Source organism: Macrobrachium nipponense, chromosome 29 (assembly GCF_015104395.2).
Source record: "Macrobrachium nipponense isolate FS-2020 chromosome 29, ASM1510439v2, whole genome shotgun sequence".
NCBI lineage: Eukaryota > Metazoa > Arthropoda > Malacostraca > Decapoda > Palaemonidae > Macrobrachium > Macrobrachium nipponense.
In genome coordinates, this window is record NC_061092.1 from 15,927,510 (window position 1) to 15,951,604 (window position 24,095).

The following is a 24,095-nucleotide window of genomic DNA, read 5'->3' on the forward strand; positions in this document are numbered from 1 at the left end:
GTGAATGAAAGTGCTCCTGTGCTTGGGTTAACAGTCTTAAATTTCTTATCACCTGGTCTGACATACATTCAGATACGTAGCTTTTATTTCTGATGTACTGTACTATTGTGTTTAACTGTATATTTCTCTGTTGATTTGTCTTATTTTCTTTGTACATATGGTCATTTAGTGTTAAATTTAAATATTTGTTAATTTTTAACATTAATGATGATTAAATCAAGTTGATTAAAATCGGTCAGTAATATAAAATGTGTTGTACATAAAAGACATGAGTTGGGAAATGATGTTTTAAATATACTGTACCTTTTGTGCACAGTTTTAATGAAGATCATTACTGTTGCCTTATGGTGGGGATATGAAAACTAACACTATATACCAAATGTGTTTGTCCACTTGTCAAAGAATTTAGTCATTGTGTGTTAATGCTGTATGCCCCGACATTCTGAATTTAATAATGTAAAATAATTTCCCTGCTCTTGAACTAGTGGTATATTGTGAAGATGAAGTATTAATGCAATTTTGTCCTTAACAGGGAAGTGAAAGGTAGTGATGATGTAATAATATCTTCTGTTGAATCTCTAAAGACCAATGGTTTCATAAACTATTTTGGTTCTCAACGCTTTGGTACTACAGCAGTCAGCACCCACTCCATTGGTTGTGAACTACTAAAAAGTAATTGGGAAAAGGTAAGTTTAAATTTTCTTTGTTTAAAAGTATCTGGAGTGTGTTCATGGTAGATGTTCCTTCCAACCATTACCATCCAACTTCTTCAATTTTACCTCCCTCCAAATGGATCAATTACTAACCATGGTAAAAATGTCATGTTAAACTGGTATGGAAGCTTTTGTATGCTGATTATGTATTCTGAAAGTTCCTTATATTTGGCAAAAGAGATGTTTGTGATGAATAAATTATAGTATTTTTTTTAATTCCAGGCTATCGATTTGATTCTTGCCCCACGAGAAAATGATAATTTTATTTTGAATAAATGTCGCATTATTTGGAAGGAGACTCATAATGCTGAGGAAGCTCTTCGTGTACTCAAGGGAAATAAGGGAATCGTCTATAGATGGAAGACTTTTGGCTGGATGAGAGACCAAACAGAAAAATGACTTTGTTGGTGCCCTAGGATCGGTAAGGATTTGATGATGCAGTCACTACCCGACTTACGAAGGAATTGCGTTCTGGGCGGGTGTTCTTACAGTATCTTGAATTATTCATAAGTTAGGCTTTAATGTATATTGTATAATATTTTTTTTCATGGTTACATTTCCCGCTAATTAATTGCAGGCGTCATAGAGTAATATAATAATATTTTAACTGTATTTTTTAAGTCGTCTGTAGTGTAAAAAAAATGACTCTGTATGACTTGGAGTGAGTTTTGCACAAGCAGTGTGTCATACAGAAGTTCACAAAATAAACATTGCAGACCACATGTCGCCAAAGCTACATACTAAATGTTTCGTATGGGGAGAGGAAATTTGGAAAATGGGAATTTATCAAAGAACATGGGTATTCTTGTGATTCTAAGAAAAATACATGGTAGTTAATCATGAAAATACTAGAGATAATCTGGGAAGGTGTTAAAGGAACAGGTTCTTCCTTGTCTTCTGTTTGCAACAATTCTTGGTAGCAAAATAGGTATGCAGAGGAAACTTTGAACTTACAGGTGGCAAAGGGGAGTGCTCCAAACACAGTTTTAACTTGTCTGTTTGTATCTGAATGTCGTAACAACAAGTAATTGACTACGTATTGATTTTTTTATTGGCAATAATTGTTTTAAAGATATAGACCAAGAATATATTATTTTTTATGAAGGATTTAGATACTCCCCTTTTAAGATTATCTTATGAACTTTTGTATAGTATGAGTTTTCTGATTTCTACACTTGTTTCCTATTTTACAGCTGTTAACTATGTAATTAGATTATTTATTACTTAGATTTTCTATAACTTGGGAAAGTATATTTATGAGTATGTTTTTCTTAACAGATTCCAAGAAATGTGCGGGTGTTGTATCTTCACGCTTATCAAAGCTTTATATGGAATAAAGTTGTGTCACGAAGGGTAGCAAAATACGGACTAAGTGTTTTGCCAGGTGATATTGTCAGAGCCCAAGACTCAGGAATGAGAACTGAAGGTTAGTCAGTTTTATATGTATATTGTACATAATTAGGTATGTAATCAGATGACAAATCTGGCATGATTGAAAGGTGCAGGTTTGATAAAAAGTTAGAACTGACCATATGTGTGATTCCGCCTGGCATGTAATTATTGGTGTTTCCAATAAAATATATTACAGTTGATGATATTAATAAAAAATAAAATTTTCTTATAACTACAAAGTATTGCTATTTTAGTGGCAACATTCATTGCCTTGTAATTGATTATTTTATGTATGTTGCTAGATGAGATAGAAAACAAAGGGCTTGAAAAAAAATGGAAATTTCAAGGATAACTGCAGTATACAAAAATGCATGATGTAAAATCGGGCTTATGAAGTAACCAATAAAAATAATATATACCTTAGGTTTAGTTAAAGTAATCGGTATTGTGTAATAAGAAAGTAATGATAATAGTAACCCATGGGTGCAAGCAGCAACTTGAGCTCATCTGCACAGATTTTTGAATTATGGGATAGATGAATCACTAAATTTTTTACTCTGAATGGCATCATCGTCCCCAGTGTTGTCTAAACCTTTGCACTATTAATGATGATGTGATATGGTTGTAAACACCTTTTTTTAATTAAAGGGACTTGAATGAGCTATAGTAGATTCACATCAACCGTGCATTTGATGTCTAGGCCAGTCCCTTACGACACTCCTGATTGGCTGTTGATAAGCCAATCACAGGGCCGGAAACTCTGGCTCTCTCGAGTTCACATAGGTAGGATGTATGTTCCATCTCTCCTGAGGGATACTTTTGAAAGACATATCCTCCTACCCATGTGAACTCTTGAGAGAGACTGAGAGTTTCCAGCCCTGTGATTGGCTTTTCAATAGCCAATCAGGAGCGTTGTAAGGGACTAGCCTAGACATCAAATGCATGGTTTATGTGAATCTACTATAGCTTCGGTAGAGCCGGAACGCTTTTTGATAGTAGGAAAGACTTAGCCTCAGTTATAGTAGTTAGAACTACATTTAAGTTTGTCATAGTTACTGAGGCGGTCATGTGGATCACTACCTGAGAATTTGTCATGAAAGTTTATAAGAAAGTTGGGGTGTGACCTATAATGTTAGGCAGGGAGATGGTTGAGGGAGCTAAGATTAAGCCATCATGAACTGAGCAAGACCCTAGGCATAATTTTGCCACTTAATGGCCAGTGCAAAAGATGATTCTTCATCCCTGACTAGAGCTGACTTAGGAAGACTCAAAAGAAGCTTAAGAATAGATAGAATTTCCTTTGCCCCTTCCTATTTCAGTTGATGACAATATTTGGCTCAAACAGACAATATAAGGCATGATCCTGCTTTTTATCAGGTGAGGAGCAGGAAGGTAGGAAGTATAAGAAACAGTTATAAAGGCCAATCCTAATGTGACTGTACGGAATGTAAGCATTATCGAGTTTACAAAAGGTAGAGGAGAATCTACAGCATCATCATCAGTCTCCTGCTTTTATTGACAAGTCTGAGAGGAAACTGGAATGGTTAATGAGATGTAGTGAGATTTGTATCAATAGTCACAGAATTTGTAAAGAGCTTTATTGCTGTAAGAAGTAAATTTAAACTATTGAGAACTTGCATGTATTTTTTAATGAAATTTGGGCATATTTCCTGTAAATGTTTATGTGTTATTCACTACAGATCCTGTAGAACGGGATGAGGAGGATGAAGATAATGATGGTGATACAAATGATGCAGAAAAGGCAAAAAGTGGAATTGATATGTCCAATTTTCACATTTTGTCAGAAGAGGAGGCCAAAACAACACCCATAACAGATGTAAGTGTAAAGAAATTTCATTTGTTCTGATACAAATACAAACCATCGGTCCTTTACAATAGGAATGTAACTTGCGGCAGCGTGGAAACCGGTCGTAAGCTTTCGAACAAGGGAGTTCGATAGTTAACTGCTTGTCCGACAGTCCGCGCACCACGCAAACTGGGAGTGAAGATCCACTTTGCTTTCGGCCGTGCTGGTTGACCGACGTGTTCTCCACTCTCTCTGCCTGCCTTTTGTCATATGCTTTGTATCTTCTCAAACTTGGTTTGCTTTGTGTGTGTGTTAAAATACTTTAAGTACATGTGCTTTTGTATTTTATTATTAATTGTGATATGGATTCCCGTGAGCTGGAGACGTCCCCACACCCCCCCATCAGCCGCAGAGTTTGCCCTGGTGTGGAGGGCCATAAGTGTGGGGCCTTCCGCTTCTTCCCAGAAGTGGATCCTCATGAATTGTGTGCTCGGTGCCGAGGGCGCGAATGCTCTCGCGACGAGCCCTGTGATTTTTGTATATCTTGGTCGGAGGAGCAGTGGGTGCTATATGAGGGTAGAGGGAAGCGACGTAAGCCTGCCAGGGAGTCCTCAGTAGGTTCTCCGGTGACTCCCTTGGTCAAAGACACGTCATCTTCCTTCCTGCCGCCATCTCAGCTCCCGCGTATGGCTCCTTCCCCTTTTGGGGGGGGTTTCTCGTTCTTTCTCTTCGCCCGATCCGTCGAGCGTAGAGGAGGGGGCGAGGTGCCCCGACATTCAACTGTACTCAGGGTCTTCTGTTCGTTCGGGGTGGGGCTTGTCACCCCCCGGGCGAGGGGGAACCCCTCCTGCTACCCGACCTTTGCCTCCTCAGGTGCTCCTGCTGCGGGCGACGACCTCGGCCAGGTATGGTTCTCGCTGGGCCTCCAGGGGACACCGAGTGTTTGGGGGCTGTTGCATCACCTGGCGGGTGCTGCTCCGTCACTCATGGACCGGTGACCACCACCACCGTCTCGACCCCGGAGTATGCCGCCCCTCCTCACCTGGTGTACTCCCAGCATGTGACTACGGTAACACCCCCAGCTGCGGTGCAGGCCTCGATTGCTGGTTTCCCGAGGAGGGTCGTGCCACTGCTACCTGGGTTCGCCGCTCTCGCCTCAGCCCCCGACTTTCGGTGCCCCAAGAGTTCGCCCCTGGACCTTCCACCTGTACCCAGGATGTCGCTGACCGCTGTTCCGCCTCCTGCTGTACCTGACGTTCCTACTGTGCCTGCCGTGCTTGGACCAGCCCCAGCCAACGTCGTTCCTGCTCGTGGTGTTGCTGCCCAGTCGTGGGTCCTTCCGACAATAGCCCTGGCTCCGTCCTGGATGGAGGACCTGACGTCTGTCCTGAGGAAGCTGACGAAGAAGAAGAGGAAGAGGAGGAAGTTGTCGCTGTCGCCTTTGTCATCTTCTTCGTCGTCGCCTGCTGCCGCCTCTTCCCCTTCGACTTCCAAGGCTTCTAAGCCGAGGAAAGAATGGCTGCTCCTCCCCCCCTAAGAAGTCTCCTTTGGGAACTTCTAAGGGCCCGTCTCACTCCGGTGGGACGGGGGGTTCTTCCGCTGGTCATCCGGGGCCCGTCTCTCCTTCCGCAATGAAGAAGCAGATGGGGACCAGAGAGGTATCGGCTAACACCGTTACTTCCTCACCTGGTGCTAGGGGTTCTGCCGCTACACCAGGTTCCGGCTCGGCCTCTTGTTCACGAGAGGTACAGCCAAGGCTCAGGCTTCCGAGTTCGCTCGGCGCCAGGACCGAGGCACGGAGTGGAAGACTGGCGAGGGTCGCTCAGGTGACTCCCACCATGCCAGCGATTGCTCTTGTAGCGATCCGCAGGTGACCAGGGTTGACGCCGGGAAGAGCGAGGTGATTCGGAGTGGTCCCACCACGACGCCCAACGAGCCAGGCACGTCTTAGGACCGACCAGGTCGTATGCGCAAGTGGCAGGAGGAGACCAGGAGGGGTCTGTCGCTGTTCCTCCTTCCGAAGGAGAAGGGTCTCGAGAGGCGTTCTTGTTGGAGGGACTTGACGGTCCTACTCTGCAAGACACAGTCACTCCTGAGATCCAGAGGTCATTTGGAGAGGTTATTGCGCTGATTTGTCAGCACAACGACCTCGGGGAGGGATCGCCGCTCCCACCTTCTGAGCCTTCCTCCAAGCTCGAGTCGTTCTGGGGTCCTAAGAAGGAACCCAAGACAACGATGCAGATGAGATGCTGCTTTGTCCTGTGAGGGCGCTACGGCTCTATCTGAAGAGAACTCGGCACCTCAGGCCTGAGTGTCGACGCCTCTTCGTTAGCACCGGGGTGACCAAGAAAGAAGTATCCAAGAACACACTTTCTTTTTGGTTGCGTGAGGTGATCAGGAGGGCTTACGAAGCTGATGGTAGCGACGACATCCGTACCCTTCGTCTGAGAGCTCACGAAGTCAGAGGTATTGGTCATTCCCTTCGTTCCGCAAGAACTTCTCCGTGGGGCAGGTCCTGAAGGTGGGGATCTGGACCAAACAGACCACCTTCACTTCCTTCTACCTTCGGGATATAGCCTACAGGTCCTTGGACACTTTTTCCTTGGGACCCGTGGTGGCTGCTCAACAAGTTGTGTAGCTTCCGTGGTAGCTGCTCAACAAGTTGCGTAGCTTACCCAGCACCTGAGCGGACAGAACAGCATCACATCCTTGTGTACTCAGAATGGGGGATATGAAAATGAGAGTGTGACTGCAGAAGGGATGATGAAGGAGAGTGTGAGCTTCTCTTCCCCATCTTTTTATCCCCCTCTACCTGCGGGCAGAGGGACGAGGTCGTCACTACGCTGGAACAGGAGACCGATGCAGATAAGCTACTCGACCGAGCTCCATCCTACCCCTTTCATTAGGGATAGGAGCGATTATCCACCACTTTCCCCAAAAAGGGTGGGTAAGTGGAAGCCAACAAGAGACAAACCCATGACTTCATATTGCCTCTTGCAATAGGAACAAGTTCTTGCTGGCTAGTTTTAAGAGGTACGCTGGCCTCCCTCTTATTACTTGGGTCCAGAGGTCTGACCATTGATCCTGCGGTACATACCCCCTGATCCGTATGGGGGGGGCCAGAAAGGCTAAGGACAAAAATCCCCTCCCCATCTGGCGTCCTTAACGACCCCAGAGAGGGAACCAGGTTGGACGAACACCAGTCGGGTTCATTGACTCAGATTCCACCCACCAAGAAGTGAGTCTTCCTATTGTTAAAGGACCGATGGTTTGTATTGCGTATCGGAACAAATAACAATTTGTTGAAAATTGTATTTTTCCTAACTATACAAACCTGAGGTCTTTTACACATAGTCCCACCTCATGCCACCCCTCACTCTATGTTTCCTGGCCTAAAGCAAAGTGAATCTTCACCTCCCGAGTCGCGCGGTGCGCCGACTGTCGGACAAGCAGTTAACTAACGAACTCCCTTGTTTAAAGCTTATGACCGGTTCCAGCTGCCGCAAGTTACATTCTTATTGGTTAAAGGACCCCTCAGGTTTGCATAGTGAGGAAAAATACAATTTTTGACAGATTGTTATTTTTGCCATGTTGCTCTTGAACATGTCATATGTTGACCTTGCTACTGGTTAGAAAGTAAGGATCTTGCTTCAGGTTTGCAGTCTAAAAGGTATAGCATTAATGACCTGGAGGCCCTGCACAGGAATGCTGAAGTATTCTAATCAGTTGATTATGGCATAGCATAATGAACACTGATTGCAATATAACATTGTATACTTACAAGGTGTAAAACTGTTATAGCATAACACAGACATCCAGCAGTATGTAAGGACAGAAATCTTCTCTCAAAGGAAAGTGTGGAAAAATTTATTTTAGCGAAGTGAAATACGACTCCAAGGCGGTTGAAGAAAGACTGGTGCATCATGAGTTTCCAAGCCTGGTGAGTGACCAACATCCACCTCATATACACGAGTTGCCAGATGCCATAGATTCCTTGCATTACAATTTTTTATTGTTTTTTACTGGTTTCCAGCTGGCGCTAGAAGATTATCTTATTGTTAAGACCTCAGGTTTGTTAGCTATGAAAAATACAATTGTTCCGACACGGCATACAAACCTTCGTCCTTTTACAATAGGAATGCCTACTAGCGGCAGCTGGATAGGTCGTAAGCTTTCGAACAAGGGGTTCGGTAGTTAACTGCTTGTCCGGCCGGACAGCGCGCGCGCAGCGAACTGGGAGGTAAACAAACTACTTTTGCTTTCGGCCTCACAGCGAGTGACGGTGTGTGTTCGACGCTCTCTGCTCCCCGCTTCTCGGTCGTTTGCTTTCATGAGTATTTGGTTGTTTTTGTTTGGTGTGAACATTTGTAAGTACAATCATTTCCTCTCTTATTTCTTCAATTTTGAATTGATCAATAATGGAATCTCCACGCCTCGCTACCCCACGGTAGACTATGCCCGGGTACCGAAGGCGTTAAATGCGGAAAGTTCCGCTCATTCCCGGAAAATTGATCACATATTTTGTGCGCTCGGTGTCGGGGGCGCGAATGCACCCGAGCCGAGCCCTGTGAAGTAGCCCGGTGATAGATCTCTCTCCTCTGAACCGTTTTTGTTCGCCAGACACGGTTCACGATGGAGACGGCACGTTCAGTGCTCGACTCCATCAGGGAGAAACGATTTAATGCTTTCAGTGGACTTGAAGGATGCGTATTTCCAAATACCCATTCATCAGTCCTCCAGAAAGTACCTCCGCTTCATCCTCGACGGGACGGTGTACCAGTTCAGGGCACTTTGCTTCGGTCTCTCAACCGCCCTACAGGTGTTCACGCGAGTGTTCACTCTGGTGTCTGCTTGGGCCCATTCGCACGGGATACGTCTGATGAGGTATCTCGACGATTGGTTAGTCCTGGCGAGCTCCGCTCGCAGTTGCTACAGGACAGGGATCGACTGCTCGAGTTCTGTCGCGATCTGGGGATCGTTGTGAACTTCGAAAAGTCCGATCTCGAGCCCAAGCAGAGGATGAAGTACCTGGGTATGCTGATCGACACGGTAGCAGGGCGAGTCTTCCCCGCAGACTCGCGGATCAGCAGATTCAGGGAGGCAGCCAACCAGTTCCTGTCTCGGCAGGAACAGGTAGCTCAGTGGATTGGCAAGTCGTGATCGGACACCTGTCGTCACTCGAGAAGTTAGTCCCTCACGGGCGTCTTCACCTGCGGTCTCTTCAGTGGAGACTAAAGGAGAGTTGTCCACAGGCGACGGATCCCCCAAGCTTTCCAGTGTCACTGACACCGAGGTGAGCAGGACCTAGCCTGGTGGCTGGACGACAGGAACCTCTTAAGAGGAGTGCCTCTGGCGCACTCCCCCCCCCCTCCACCCCCGGACATGCAGCTGTTCTCAGACACATCGACCGAGGGATGGGGCGCACACCTGGAGGAGTTGCTGACTTCAGGAGTGTGGGACGAGAACGACAAGCACCTTCACATCAATGTACTGGAACTCAAGGCAGCGTTCCTCGCTCTCCAAGAGTTCCAGGACCGCTTGATGGACACTCAGTGGTGTTGATGTGCGACAACACCCACGGTAGTGGCCTACGTCAACAAACAGGGGGGCCTAGTGTCTCTCCCGTTGTACCAGTTGACTCGGCAGGTGCTACGAGTGGGCCGAGGCACACTCAATAGAGCTGTCGGCACGCTACATTCCAGGGAAGAGGCAATGTAGTAGCAGACACGCTCAGCCGTCGGGATCAGGTGATAGGGACCGAGTGGTCTCTACACCAGGACGTGGCGGAAAGGCTCTTCGACCTGTGGGGGCGACCAGTCGTGGATCTGTTCGCCACCCGGCACAACAGGAAGCTCCAGGTGTTCTTCTCGGCCGTGCCGGACCCATGGGCAGCTGCAGAGGACGCTCTTCAACACCCGTGGGACAACCTCTTCGTCTATGCCTTTCCCCCGTTCAGCCTGATTCGCAAGGTGATCAGTCGAGCACTGGTCACCCCGAATCTCAGGATGATCCTGGTGGCTCCCAAATGGCCACAGGCCATTTGGTATCCGGACCTGCTGGCTCTTCTCGCAGGAGAACCGAGAGAGATTCCCCCTTGGCACAACCTTCTCTGGCCCAGCCACACGTCGACGCGTACCACCGAGCAGTCCAGTCCCTACGTCTTCACGGCTGGCTGTTATCCACCATCTCTTGCGAACGAGAGGCTTTTCTCGTAGCGCAGCACAGAGATGGCTGGAAACGTCCGTCAGTCCTCTGCAGCTGTGTACCAGGGGAAGTGGGCCGTCTTCTGTGGTTGGTGTCGTAGAACGGGGTCTATCTCCTCTCAGAGCCACTCTTCAGCAGGTAGCGGATTTCCTCGTTTTTCTTCGCCGAGAGAAGCTCCTCTCAGTCCCCACAGTCAAAGGATACAGAGCCGCCCTGGCTCTCGTCCTGAAACTGAGGAGATTGGACATCTCGAACTCGTTCGAGATCTCCTTGCTTATGAGGAGCTTCGAAAGGCCCTGAGTGTCGACGCCTCTTCGTTAGCACCGGGGTACCAAGAAAGAAGTATCCAAGAACACTCTTTCATTCTGGCTGCGTGAGGTCATCAGAGGGCGTATGAGGCTGATGGTAGTGACGACATCCGTTACGTCCCGTCCGAGAGCTCACGAAGTCAGAAGTATTGGCCCCTCGTTGGCGTTTCGTAAGAACTTCTCCGTGGCGCAGGTCCTGAAGGCAGGGGTCTGGTCTAACCAGACTACCTTTACGTCCTTCTACCTTCGGGATATATTGCCCACAGGTCCTTGGATACCTTTTCCTTGGGACCCGTGGTGGCTGCTCAACAAGTTGTGTAGCTAACCCAGACCCTCGCAGGCTGAAACAGCATCGAGTCCTGGTGTGACTGTGTGGATGGATGTGTGAGAGTGAGTGACTGGCTCCCTCTTCCCATCTTTCCGTCCTCCTCCTCTACCTGTGGGCAGAGGGCCACGGTCGTCACTACGCTGGATGAGGACGAGATGCAGGTGAGCTATATGACAGAGCCCCATCCTATCCCTTTCACTAGGGATAGGAGCAGAATATCCACCATTCCTTCCTACAAGGGGGGGGAAGTGGATGCCTACAAGAGTCAAAACCCATGACTTTATATTTGCTCCTGTACAGGAACAAGTTCTTACATTGCTGGTACGAAGAGATACGCTTGCCTCTCTCTTAGTACTCGTCCAGAGGTCTGACCATTGATCCTGCGGTGCACACCCCGATCAATCGGACCGAGGCTTGGATCCCGTCCCCTCGATCTTACGACCAGGGAGACTTCCAAGGTTGGGCGAACACCAGTCTGTTCACAAAAGACTCAGATTCCTCCCACCAAGAAGTGAGTCTTCCTATTGTAAAAGGACCGAAGGTTTGTATGCCGTGTCGGAACAAATGACAATTTGTCCAAAATTGCATTTTTCCTAACTATACAAACCTGAGGTCCTTTTACACATAGCCCCACCTCATGCCACCCCTCACTCTGCAGTTTTTGCTTGGGCCAAAAGCAAAAGTGATTTGTTTACCTCCCAGTCGCGCTGCGCGCGCCTGTCGGACAAGCAGTTAACTACCGAACCCCTTGTTCGAAAGCTTACGACCTATCCAGCTGCCGCTAGTACCTTCCTATTGTAAAAGGACCTCAGGTTTGTATAGTTAGGAAAAATGCAATTTTGGACAAATTGTCATATTTATAAAAGAAATTGGCATCTCTTGATAAACAATTTGGCTTACTGAGCAAAAATGGGACATGGAAAGCTAGCAGCAAAATTCTAAATGCTAAGAAAATAATAGTTAATCCCATTTATATGTTACATGTAATGCAAGAAAAAGACACTGGAAACCAATAGAAAAAAAAAAAAAAAAAAAAAAAGATATCCCAACGAGACTCATGAGATGCTAATGACAAACATTTCTAACTAGGTGAGACTTTTGCAGCTAGGGCGACTGAAGCATGAGACAGTACAAACATACCCTGTATGTTGGATAATGATTGTGCATTGTCTAGGACATTTGAAGACCATGAATATAGGCAATATGAAGATGAGGTTGGGTGAAGCTACAGATTGAACAGTTGAACTTACTTATTTCTTCTAGGTACGTTACCATTACTGGACATCGCATAGAGTTTTCCCTCAGAATGAAGTAAAAAGACTGGTACATTGAATTATTGGAAGCTGATGGACTCTCCATTTCAGATTTAAGGCATCGTGTTAAGTAAGTATAATGTTGAGCTCTTTTATAAATTTTATGCATCATCTTGAAAAATAATGCTAAATTCACAGTGATATTGTAATGCAATTTGACTTTCTTCATTTTAAGGTGCTATTCAGTCATTGGAAGTTATCGTCGCCTAATTGTTCAACCTTCTGAAGTCAACAGTATGATAGCATATTATGAAATGACCCTACAAAACCATTAATTCAGTCTGATATGGACAAATTATCATCGGATTCTGTTGATGAAAATTTGTTGAAAGGTTTGTATCCTGTGTGTTTTAATTTTAGAAATGGGTCAGCATGAAATTGCCCTCTTTTTTTTCTTTTTTTAAAAATAATATATTAATTTTATCATTCTTGCTTTTTATATATTTCAACCATGAATATTTTACAAAAAAAACCTTCATGACCCTATTTCAACCATGAATATTTTTTAAAAAGCCTTTGTAACCCAATCCCTTGTATGTAGAGAATGCAGGTCAATGCTAAACAGTTAACATATTTATGTGAATGTTCAGACTGCAATCAAACAGTGAACTTAAACTTTTGGTAATAATACAGATAAGGAGATTTTGTTCGAATTTTCAAGATTCAGCATATCCAAGTACTGGTATTAGATTTTTGAAAATCTTGTTGATTATTTAACATTTTAATTATATTATTAATGACAACCTTAGGCCAGTCCTTTGAGAGTAGTTTTTAGTCAGCTGGGTTCTTAGACTTCCTAATGATAATAGCAATAAAAGTAATCTACTGCTTTTTAACCATCCCTTATTCATCTTCTCATTAACTGCAACAAATGAAGTCTTGTAAGATTATGAGTTTTTCTCTCATCTTAATTGTTAGTCGATGCCTTCTCTGCAATCACTGTATAAGACTTCTTTGGTTCTTGGGGTCTTCTACTACTAAAAAGTAATCCAGAGACTCACAAGGGTCTTGCGTTCTTGAGTCATATAGTCCCTAAGTGCTCCTAGAGCTTTAAGGTACTCAAAATCAAGCTGAGATTTTTTATCTTGGCCCTCCCTAAATTGCAGTTTGGGCACAGTATGATTGATGAGACTGATGAAAAAGTTTTCATAAAATAAAACAATAAAAATTTCGTACAAAATTATTGACCATATTCTGCATAGTTTCTTCCCATCACTTCATTTTCCACTGATTTGCATTTAGCCCACATGAACTGTAAGGAGTATTTTTGTACCCAACCATAGTGAGAGTGCATGATTGCTGTTATGTTATAAAACACAATATGGTGTGTGTGTGTGTCTGGGAACATTTGAAGCTGTGAATGCAAGCAAACTATGAGTGAAAGGTGTTATAAAGGTTTGTTATAGATATGCTTATTCAAAAAATCAATTTTTGATATCACTCTATATGAATTTGTCTTTCCCTAACAGAAGGCAAAAATAAGGCAGTTCTTATTGACATGACACTTCCTGCTTCATCATATGCCACAATGGCTATGCGAGAACTCCTGAAGATGGATACCTCCTCTGCAGTGAGTAGTACTTGATTAACAGTTGAAGATAATTGTGATTAAAAAAAATTTTTCAAGACAAAAGTTTGCCCTTCATACTGGAAAAAACTTGTAATCCCAGATAAAATTGGTGCATTTGTCATTGTGAAATTTATCTGTGAAACATAATTTGGCTCTCAGAGTAATCTCTTAAAAAAAAGAAGAATATATATATATATATATATATATAATATATATATATATATATATATATATATATTATATATATATAGATATATATATATATATATATATATATATATATATATATATATATATTTTATTTATTTATTTAGTTTTTTTTTCACACACCCCACCCCATCAATGTACATATGCTTTCTGGTGGTCAGCAGTTCCTTCAGACACTGGACAATAATTTTTGTCACCCAGCTGGTATTTCAGCAAGTTGAGTTATAAAATTCATTATACATTAGTATTGACTTTTAGGATGCCTCCAATCCTTGACAAAAGGGTGGGGAATTGGTTTCACCAGCAAAGACACTTGGAACTTTAAAAAAAAAATTTTTTACAAAGAGTGTTATGTGAAATTATCCCATTTTCGTCATTACTAATGGTGTTACACTAGATTTTCCCCTCCTCTGGGGTTCGACTTCTAATGGGTTTTCTCTACTTTTCTGTTCTGTGAATTTTCCATTTAAATACCCAAACCTCTGTTTTAGTCCTTCCCATGTTTTCTGGGCTTTTTCCACTGGTCTTCAGCTAGTCACTTCCATACATAGTCCTCTTTGTAAATTGCTCTCTCCCTCCTTTCCCTTCATCACAACCCAAATCACTGTAATCTTGCAGATGTCTTGCATTTTTCATTATCTGGACACTACATATCTTTGACCACCTAATTTGTAATATGATCCTCCTGTTTCAAACATGAATTTTAGAAAGTGGGAGTCATATGTTCATAAATCTCCACTTTCTTATAAGTATTCTCATCATTTGTGTAATGTAGTACAAGCCTACACATAAACATTTGCTTTTTACCTTTGGGATAAGCTAATTTGCCCATTGCTTAGTAATCTGTTCCCATGTCATCCATGCTGCTGATGGTTTAAAATGGTGATGGGTGCAAAGAAAATTTGTTTTGTTCATGCCACTTACCTGACAGATATATATATAGCTGTATTTTCTGACGTCCGACAGAAATTTCAAAACTCGCGGCACACGCAGTGGGCGGCCAGGTGGTAGTACCCATTCCCGCCGCTGGGAGGTGGATATCAGGAACCATTCCCATTTTCTATTCATATTTTTTTCTGTCGCCGGTCGGTAAACAACTGTTTATAGACCTCTGCTCAGGATTTTTTGGAATTTGACTCGCTTTTAAGTATCTGATTGATTTTTTGGTATTGAATTGGATTGGTTGAATTGGCATGCGCGATAGTGGACCGTTTTTGATTTTGGATTGACTTTTCTATATAAGATATGTCTGGATCAAGTGCTGTGAGTTTCAGAGTGTGTGTGAGGGCTGATTGTAAGGTGAGGCTACCAAAAGCATCGGTAGACCCCCACACAGTATGTAGAGTTGTAGGGGGCTTAATGTTTGATTGATAATCGTGCAATGAATGAGAAATTGACCGATGATGATTGGAGAGTATAGAGTCCTATCGCCTTAAATTGGAGCGCGATAGGATCAGGAGGTCTTCCTCCAGGAGTGGTTCTACCAAAGGTAAGGCTAACATCTCTCCTACATTAACACCTGTAGTGTTTACAACCCTAAACCTGTGTTGCCTTCGGGCTCTGATTCTGTGTCGGGAGAAGCGAATGCTCTCTCTCTGATTTTGGAGTCTCTTCGCACTCTGGAGACCAAAGTGAAAGCCTTAGAAACTGGCTCGGTGCAAGTGTGTGATCGTTGCCCCCAGTGTTGTGGAGGGGGCGTCAGATCGGCCCCCATAATGCCTCTAGGCCTAGACCTCTATCAGACTCCCAAGACCCAGGAGTAGGTATGTCGAAAGCCGCAAGAGGGTTACGGGGCTTCCCACCCACCGATCTGGCGTCCCTTCGGCAGGCCTTGTAGCAAAGTCCCTCCCAGGCTGCCAAGGAGCGCGCACGACGCGCGTCCTGAAAGAGTGCTTTCGTCCTCCGCTCCGGGTGGAGCGCTCGGAGAGACTCTCGTCCTCTGAAAAGGACGTTTCGTGGGGAGGACGCTTCACGTCCTCTTTCGCCACTTCGTCGGAGGACGCGTATGACGCTTTTCCGCCTCAGAAAAGAGGTAAGATCTCCTCCGATGAGGACGCTGGGTTGCGTGCACAGGCGCGTATACCTGAGAAGCAGGTAGCTGTACCTGTGAGAAGGAAGGAGGCGTCCCCCTCGCCCCTCGTCTTCTCACAGGATCAGTCCTGCTTCCTCTGTTCATTCTTCCCCGACGAAGAACATTCTTTTGCCCTTCAGGACCAGCTATCCTCGCTTATGGCTCAGAGGACTCGCCCAGCAGCAGTCGAGCCTAAGCGGAGGAAGGACCTTAGACTGCCTGTCAAGAGGACTAAGCAGTCTCCTTCTCCTTCACCTACTTCGTCTCGTTCGCCGATCGCTTCTCCTTCGGCGATTCGCCGATCTCGTTCGTCCTCTAGAAGGACGTTACGTCAGGACGCTTTTGAGGAGGACGCTCTGCACGACGTTCGACAGGACGCTCGTCAGGACGCTAGGCAGGACGCTAGGCGGGACGCTTGGCAGGACGTTCGGCAGGACGCTTGTCAGGACGCTCGTCAGGACGCTTGGCAGGACGCTAGGCAGGACGTTCGTCAGGACGCTCGCCAGGACGCTTAGACAGAACGCTCGGCAGGGACGCTCGCCAGGACGCTCGGCCAGGACGCTTGGCCAGGAAGCTCGCCAGGACGTTCAGGGCTCTTTTCAAGACGTTTTTTGGGGATTCCGACAAGAAGTCGTACCCCCAGACGCTAGTTTACGCGCACAGGCACGTATTCCAGCGAAAAGGTCTTCCCTTTCGTTTGAGAAACGTAATGGACGCTTCTCTGGCAAGTGAGACGGCCGCGGATGGGGCTAAGGACGCTCGTCCTCGTCAGGACGCTTTACCTCATCGAGTAGTAAGCGTCATAGAGAAGACAGCCGAAATAAGGGCTGCCTCTAGCAAGGATAGGGTCCTTGATCAAGCCAAGACCCGACTTATTAGGACGCCCTCTCCGGACAGACAGTCTCCTCTTCCGTTTAGAGAAGAAGGAGAGCTAAGTAGTTCGGGCTGAATCGGTTTGAAGAGGAACCTTCTGCGGCCCCTTCAATCTCGGACTATAAAGTCCTCATGCGACTCTTGCGTTCTTCTTTTGAAGACAAGTTTCAGCCCGCAGCTCCCAAGTCTCCTCCCCTTCGCAGTTTTCTTCATCTAAAACTGGAAAAACCCCGGAGTTTTGTAGAGATGAAAAACTTCTCCTCTCCACGAAGCGTGCCTTTAAGAAACGTCCAAGATTGGATGATACGAAGGAGAGATCAAGGCAAGACGACCTTCGCCTTGCCACCAGCTAGACTTAGCGGAAAAGGGGGCATTTGGTATAGAACCAAAGATGAAGTAGGAGTTCGTATCCCTTCTTCGGCTCAAGGAGATTTCTCCAGCCTAGTTATTTGCAGAGGAGGTCGCTTTTACCCTCTGCTAAAGTAACCTGGACCTCTTCGGAGACTGACCATCATTTGAAGGGTCTGCTCAGGACGCTGGAAGTGTTCAACTTCCTTGACTGGTGTTTGGGAGTTCTGGATCTGCAAGCGAGAAGCCCAGAATCTCTCAGTCTGGGGGAGCTGTCCAGCGTGTTAGCATGTATGGACAAAGCCGTCAGGGATGGTTCGGAGGAGATCGTATCTCATTTTGGAACGGCTTATTAAAAAAGAGAGCTTTGCTGTGCAACTTCACAGCTCGTTCGGTAACTCCAGCTCAGAAAGCGGATTTGCTGTTTTCGCCTCTTTCGACCATCTCTTCCCCCAGACTTTAGTAAAGGACCTGACGAAACAGTTTGCAAGAGAAGGCAACTCAGAACCAACCCTTTTGGCCCAGTCTACAAGACGGTCAGCCGTACCTTCAACCTCTTCAGCTGCGGTTCGACCGCCGAAGAAAGTTAAGCCCTTTCGTGGGGCTCCCCCCTCGAGAGCAGCTCCTCGAGGGAGAGGGTTTTACGAGGAAGAGCTTCCTTTAAGCCCAAAGCCTTCCAAGTGAGAAGCATGTCCTTCAGACACCAGTCGGAGCCAGACTGAAGTTTTTGCGGGAGCGTGGAGAGAGAGAGACACGGACTCTTGGTCCCTCAAGATCGTGGAGCAGGGGTACAAGATCCCCTTTTTAGATCTTCCTCCTCTTTCTACGACTCCCAGAGCTTTCTCCATCCTATCAGGGAAAAGAAGAGAAGAAAGTATTATTCGATCTCCTTCAGCAGATGATCGACAAAAGAGCGGGGGTGGAACAAGTCGCGGACCTGGGGTCTCCAGGGTTTTACAACAGGATCTTCCTAGTACCGAAGCAGTCGTCAGGTTGGCGTTCCAGTTCTAGATGTAAGCAGGCTCAATCTTTTCGTGGAAAAGACCAAATTCACGATGGAGACGCCTCATTCTGTTCTGGGAGCCTTGAGACCGGGCGACTGGATGGTGTCCTTAGACTTGCAGGATGCGTACTTTCACATCCCGATCCACCCTCTTTCAAGAAAGTATCTAAGGTTTGTCTAGACAAAAAAGTGTGGCAGTTCAGAGCTATGTGTTTCGGACTGACCACGGCTCCAATGGTGTTCACAGTAGTAATGAAGAACGTAGCGAGGTGGCTACACTCTTCGGGAATAAGAGTTTCCCTGTACCTCGACGACTGCTGATCAGAGCGTCGTCGAGAGAGAAGTGTCTGAAGGACTTGCAGTTCACTTAGCCCTAGCGAAGTCCCTGGGACTTCTGGTCAACCTCGAAAAGTGCATCTGACCCCCACACAGTCCATCGTGTATCTGGGGATTCAGATGGAGTCAGTGGCTTTTCGAGCGTTTCCGTCCCAGGAACGTCAGCGGCTAGGCTTAGAAAAGATCTCGGCCTTTCTAAGGAAAGAGACTTGCTCGGCGATGGGAATGGATGCGTTTCTGCTGGGGGGTGGACCATTTCCTCGCTAGAAAGGTTTGTTTCCTTCCTTTGGGAAGACTGCACATCAGGCCTCTCCAATTTTTCCTTGCGGACGAGTGGAAGGCCAAGGACGATCTCAATGCCATATTGAGAATATCGCTTCCGATCAAGAACCATCTAAGATGGTGGTTGGACCCTCAGAAGCTTCAGGAGGGCGGTGTCCCTAAGTCTTCTGAGCCCCGACCTAGTGTTGTTTTCAGACGCTTCCATCACGGGGTGGGGAGCAACACTAGGAGGAAGGAAGTGTCAGGCTCCTGGAGAGGGGAACAGGTAGCCTGGCATATAAATGTCAAAAGAACTGGCAGCAGTATTTCTGTCCCTGCAGTTCTTCGAAAGGAGTTTGGAGAACAAGATTGTTCAGATAAACTCGGACAATACCACAGCACTCGCTTATTTAAAAACCAGGGAGGAACACACTCCAGAACGTTGTTTTCCTAGCGAGAGAGATTCTGCTGTGGGCAAAGAGAAAAAATGTGACTATCCTGACGAGATTCATTGCAGGAGTTGCAAAACGTCAGGGCAGATCTTCTCAGTCGTCGGGAACAAGTCCTACCGACGGAAATGGACCTTGAACGAAGACCCCCGTTTGTCGAGACCTGTGGACGTTGTGGGGACGTCCACTAGTCGACTTATTCGCGACGTCAAGGACCAAGAGACTTCCTCTTTACTGCTCCCCGGTCCTGGATCCAGAAGCATCGCGGTAGACGCTTTGCTTTGGAATTGGACGGGCCTAGACTTGTACGCCTTCCCACCATTCAAGATTTTGGGGGAAGTCATGAGGAAGTTTGCGGCCTCGGAAGGGACGAGGTTAACCCTGATCGCTCCGATGTGGCCAGCGAGAGAATGGTTCACAGAGGTCATATCTTTCTTTTGTAGACTTTCCAAGGACATTGCCCTGGAGGAAAGATCTACTCAAACAGCCTCACTTCGAAAGGTTTCACCAAAACCTCTCCGCTCTGGGTCTGACTGCGTTCAGACTATCGAAAAGTTGGCCAGAGCGAGAGGTTTTTCTAAAGCAGCTGCGAGAGCAATCGCACATGCGAGACGTGCTTCCACAAGAGCTGTTTACCAATCGAAGTGGGCTTCCTTCAGGGCATGGTGTAAAAAGGAGGGAGTTTCCTCTTCCTCGACCTCTGTGAACCAAATAGCTGATTTTCTGCTCTTCCTCAGGAATGTGCAGAAATTAGCGGTCCCTACCATCAAGGGATATAAAAGCATGTTGTCAGCGGTTTTTAGGCACAGAGGCCTCGACCTGTCTGACAACAAGGACATTCATGACCTTTTAAAGTCGTTCGAGATTTCGAAGGTTCCTCAAATGAGACCTCCATCATGGAACCTTGACGTAGTCCTTAAATTCCTTATGTCAAGCCCTTTCGAACCGCTTCAGGCAGCGTCTCTTCGAAACCTGACAAGGAAGGCTCTTTTCCTAACTTCTCTTGCGACGGCTAAGAGAGTTAGTGAAATTCAAGCGTTTAGCAAGTTAATGGGATTCAAAGGGGACAATGCTGTCTGCTCGTTGAACCCAACTTTCTTGGCGAAGAATGAAAATCCTTCGAACCCTTGGCCGAAGACTTTCGAGATCAAGGGTATGTCAAGTCTGGTGGGCCAAGAACCAGAGAGAGTCCTGTGCCCGGTCAGGGCTCTCAAGTTCTACGTGCATAGAACGAAAGAGGTAAGAGGTCCCTCAGGTAATCTCTGGTGCTCTGTGAAGAGACCAGAGTTACCTTTATCGAAGAATGCTGTTGCTTTCTTTCTAAGGGACATCATTCGGGAGGCTCATTCATCTTTCCGGAAGACTGATTTGAGCCTCTTCCGAGTAAACGCGCACAAAGTTCGAGCCGTCGCTACCTCTCTTGCCTTCCAAAAGAACATGTCAATCAAGGACATCCTTGATTGCACCTTTTGAAGGAGTAACTCCGTCTTCGCCTCACATTACCTAAGGGATGTGAGAACGATTTATGACGATTGTAATGCACTGGGGCCATACGTTTCTGCGGACACAGTATTGGGGTCCGGAAGTAGCTCTTTCCCTATCCCTTAGTTAGGATTAGGTTAGTTTGTTGTGTTTTTAGGTTGTGGTGAGTCTTATGTGAAGATCTCCCATCCTTTAGTTAGTTTAAGGGGTTTTTTGTGAATAGTTGGTCAGGTGGTGGTCAGTTGCTTCGTTGCCCTCATTTGTATGGCCTCGATGGTCTTGTCACGTTGAGGTCTCGCACCCGTTGACATGATCATCCAGAGCGCACCAGCACTACAGGTCTCCACCTGGCTGGCAACTCTGTTTTAAGCAAAGCAGCCTTACGTGACAGTAATCACATAGTCTACTTTGCAAACAGGTGAGGAACAAGATGTATACTCATCTACTTAATTTAAGTTTCCTAAAAAATCCTATTCTGTCTCTTCCCACCATCCGAAGGTGGGATTCAGCTATATATATATCTGTCAGGTAAGTGGCATGAACAAAATGTTATTGTTATTATACAATTAAGTTTGTTCATACTTACCTGGCAGATATATATTAAAGTGCCCGCCCTCCTCCCCTCAGGAGACAGAGGCATTAATAAAAATATGAATAGAAAATGGGAATGGTTCCTGATATCCGCTCCCAGCGGCGGGAATGGGGTACTAACCACCTGGCCGCCCACTGCGTGTGCCGCGAGTTTTTGAAATTTCTGTCGGACGTCAGAAAATACAGCTATATATATATCTGCCAGGTAAGTATGAACAAACTTAATTGTATAATGAACAATAACATGTTAACACTGAACAAAATGTTGTAGCAAATTGGTCCAAGCTGAAAAAGGTATAAGCCTGAAAGACCATCTTCATTGGCCTACAATCAATATGTTTTACAAATTTTTAAACTTGGTGGTTTATGTAGTTTGTAGGAGAGGGTTGCAGCTCTTGGTGAACTTACTGTACTTGATAATCCTTAAGTTGAGGGAGAATTACATTTGTCCACCCTCTTGGACTTATTTTTCTTCTAGAATTCCAGATCAGTACATTATTGAAGAAATTAATTTTGTTCCAGTCAGAGAACTCTGTAAGAGTTAAGGAGGTTTTCAACTTGGAAGATAGTTACTGGACCTGTATTTGTTGAAGATAGTTACTTGAACCTATATTTATTGCATTTTCAATAATTAGACAGTCAGTGAATAAAGTTACTCCTATCACTTGGAAAAATGACTTTGGTGTTTATAGCATCATCAATTGACTTCTGTATGTTGATTTTTTTAGCTACAGGAGTTGCATAAAAGTAGACAAATAAAGTAATCATGATTATTTCTAAGCTCGCCCCTTTTGAAAGTTTTTTTACTCAATTAAATACTGTTTAAGTATGTAAAAAAACTGTAATCTAACTTTTACACTGATATTCTTTCTTTTTACAACATTCACTTCGAGATAATTAGGTACAAGATTTGTTTTTTGTTTGTTTTTGTATGGTGTTTGTACGTTGCATGGAACCAGTGGTTATTCAGCAACGGGACCAATGGCTTTACGTGACTTCCGAACCACGTCGAGAGTGACTTCTATCACCAGAAATACACATGTCTCACTCCTCAGTGGAATTGCCGAGAATTGAACTTGCGACCACCAAGGTGGATGCCAACACCATACCAACCACGCCACTGAGGCGCTAGATTTGTTTTGGGTTCATGAATTATATTAAAACCATACGGTAATGTGATGGATGGCCAAAATGCTAGTGTAAAGTTTTTGGTCACAAGATCAGAGCTCTACCTTTTTTTATTACAACATAACCAAGATGTTATCATACATTTGGTAGCTATGTGGGGGTGCCAAAGGTAGGTCATGTCTCCTACAAAGTTTTTTCTCAGGATTGTCATAACATGTTGCCTTTCACTCCATAACAGTTGTTTAGACTTTGTAATGGATTATGGGCGTTGAATCTATGAGAGTACCATTTCAACGCCTGTTACTTTTAATGACCAAGTTACTTGCTGTCTCTCACCAGCATACCCCTAACTTGAGTAGGAGAATGATGGGGCATGATGCTTATATCAACTCTAGCTCCAAACTGATACTTCAGTTGTCAGGAAAATATCAGGGGCTGTGACAATCTTCCCTCCAATGTGGAGATCATGGCACTTATAAGCAAAGGACTTTTGAAATAAATATAATTTAACAGAATCAATATTTGCATAAAACCCATGAACTAGGTAGACAGCCAGTATTCCTGATGGTCCTAGCTGTCCAGTGCAAACATCACTTGTGAGGTCCTTTCCTTTGGAGTATTTTTTGTCTGGGAAATATTTGGAGTATTTTTCTGGGAAATATTTTGACAAACAGAATGGGTCTGTATGTGAAAAAAATCAGTTGTTTATAAAAAGTTGTTTTTTGAACATTTCAACTTTGTGTAAGGTTTATGTATTAGGAACTTGAGCAGATATAAAGTATTTTATTCTTTCAAAGTAAATAGTAAATACAGAAATTACTGTATAACATATTGTGTTTTCTATGTCTTATACATGCCTCTTATAGAGTTTTTTTCGTCATTGCTTTAGTTTCAGGCCACATTAAACACAGTGAGTCAATCATCTGAATCAAAGGCAGAATCACGGAACTAGCTTGAAGAAGGGAATTATATTAGACACAAGCGTCATGGTGATAGAAAAGATGAAAATGAGCAACACAATAAGCCAAAATTTCATCATGGTCAGAAAAAACATAAATTTAGTGGACGTGGTAGAGGACAAAAGAGGCCATGGAAGGGATCCCATGGTAAAGGTGGGAAGAGAGGAAAATTTTCAGGTCATTTCAAATCTTAGAGGTCTTTAACTAGTGTGATAAGAAAGGCTGTGTTTTAATTGTTTGTTACAGTTTATTTTTATAGTTTTATGCAGTTGTAAATCTCTATATACTTTATTAGAGAACAATTCTGTTTAAATGCAATAATTTTGATGAATTAAAACTCTTTAGTGTCATAAATTTTGCAAAGTGAAGCAATGTTTACCATTAGAGATTTTGCAGTGCTTCTTGAGAGCAAACTTACATCACACAAACCTTTCAGTAAATTATAAACTTGATAACATTTAAATAAATTATACTCTTACCTGTTATATAATTCTTGGGCAGTATCATGGCAACTACATCTTCTGGAATAAATGTTGCATCCCATTTTTGTATGACATGAGTCCTCAAGCTGAAGGGCCAACTTGGTAAATATGTAGTTCCTCTTATATATTTGGTAACTATTTTGGATAATAGCAAGAGAATGTTTTGCTAATTGAGTGTTATGACAAAGTTATATATATAGAGTTACACAGATTCAATATGTAGAGGTATACAGCTCAAATAAACACCAAAATACAAAAATGTTCCTACAT

At 44.6% G+C, this 24,095-nt stretch overlaps 1 pseudogene; it reads left to right on the plus strand.

Moving 5' to 3' along the window:
- The window catches only part of LOC135206025 (pseudouridylate synthase 7 homolog), a 31,044-nt pseudogene extending 7,158 nt beyond the window's left edge, over positions 1 to 23,886 (plus strand).
- Positions 23,887 to 24,095: the final 209 nt, after the last annotated feature.